The 1716-nt window shown below is 41.1% G+C and overlaps 1 pseudogene; it reads right to left on the minus strand.

The window, feature by feature from the left end:
- Positions 1 to 571: 571 nt before the first annotated feature.
- LOC136465920 (UDP-glycosyltransferase 82A1-like) lies at positions 572 to 1143 on the minus strand (annotated as a pseudogene).
- Between the last annotated feature and the right edge of the window lie 573 nt (positions 1144 to 1716).

Consider the following 1716-nt stretch of genomic DNA (forward strand, 5'->3'; position numbering starts at 1 on the left):
AGACCAAATGGGCTATTTTAGATATATTACTTTTATTATGTATCTAGATATAGTGTATATCTTAGTGTATAGTGAAAACTACGTATCTAGAAAAACCAAAACATCGTAAGATATGTGCAACATAAAAGGATAAAACTATGATTATGGAGTTTTCCAAACTCTAAAACAATTACAGTTTAAACAATACAATAGTTTTCAAAACTATAATGTTTGTTGCATCTAAACGCTTCGTGGCGCTTCGAAACCAAAGTATTTTTTTTTAAAATATGATACTTTTCTAGACCCCTAAAAGTACTTTGTGTCCAACAGGACCTAGATAAGACACATAGATGTGCAATGTAAAGGGAGAAAACTATAAATATGGATGAAAAATATATAGGGTAACTGACAAATCTATCAAAATCTGATAGAGTAGTATTTATATGAGTATTGTGTTAGAAAAGGAATAGAGAAAGCGCACACAAACATAAACAATTTTGAATAGTTGTTGGTACTAAATCTATCCACGAACTTGTACTATATATACCTATATCTTATATCTTATAACCTCTAGCTCATGCATGGGCACATGTTAATGGACTGTGGGTTGCGCTAATAAATGATCATTTCTCATGATTCCGTCAACAAAAGAGTCGAGGTTTCCGTTCGCTGCACATCTGGCCTCACCCATCATGACTCTTTTCCTCAACTCATCCACCTTCTCCTGCATACGCCTTCCCTCTTCTCCTTCTATGATCCTCTCGACACAGTCCTCCACGACACTCCTCTTGGTGCTACAGAGCCTGATCCCCGTCTCCCACACCTTGACAATGTAAGCACAGTTGATGAACTGGTCACCGGACACCGGGTAACACAGCAGGCCTCATGCTGTATGGCCTCCAGCGTGGAGTTCCACCCGCAGTGCGTGAGGTAGCACCCGACGGCCCTAAGCCGGAGGACGTCTTCCTGCGGTGCCCACGCGACGATCTTGCCACGGCCGGCGACCGCCTCCGCGTACTGGCTGGGGAGGCCTTCTCGCCACGACGGCTCGTCCTTGAGCGCCCACAGGAACGGTCGGGCGATGGCCTCCCGGCCAAGCGCGAGCTCGTTGATGGCGTCTCGCCCGATCGACGCCACCCAGCTTCCGAACGAGACGTAGATCATTGAGGTCTCAGAATACCAACTTGATTGTTTTTCCATACACCTAAATACACAATATTTTGACTTATATTTCCTAATAATTTTCTTAATAAAAAAACAGATTTTAGACTTTTTTAGAAAAAAAAATTATTGCACGTAGATTAGTCGAATCAATTATTCACACTAGTTAACACCATATTCCCAAAAACAGCAAAAACTAGAAAAAAAAAAGATAACACAAAGACTGATATTGAGGTCTCAGAATACAAATTGACTCACTAAGCTAGTGAATAAATGTTTTTAACAGAGTGCATGGACCAAAAGTGTTCTGAATATCAATAAGAGGATACATCACTGGAAAGACATTGCATGGTATACATGCTTTTCAAATGACAAAATAAGAATACAGACAGAGCTGGCGACAAGGTGTCGACACACTGGCGGAGAAAATTACTTGAAAAATGAGTCGTTTTCCAAATCTGCAACCAAGCAATCTTCATCGTTGTGACCTTTAAGCCCGCACTTAGTGCATCGCAATGGGTTTCTTTGACAGTATCAACACGTAAGTGACTATAGCCTCCAATTGGCAGGTTTGGA

This window comes from Miscanthus floridulus, chromosome 7 (assembly GCF_019320115.1).
Source record: "Miscanthus floridulus cultivar M001 chromosome 7, ASM1932011v1, whole genome shotgun sequence".
Lineage (NCBI taxonomy): Eukaryota > Viridiplantae > Streptophyta > Magnoliopsida > Poales > Poaceae > Miscanthus > Miscanthus floridulus.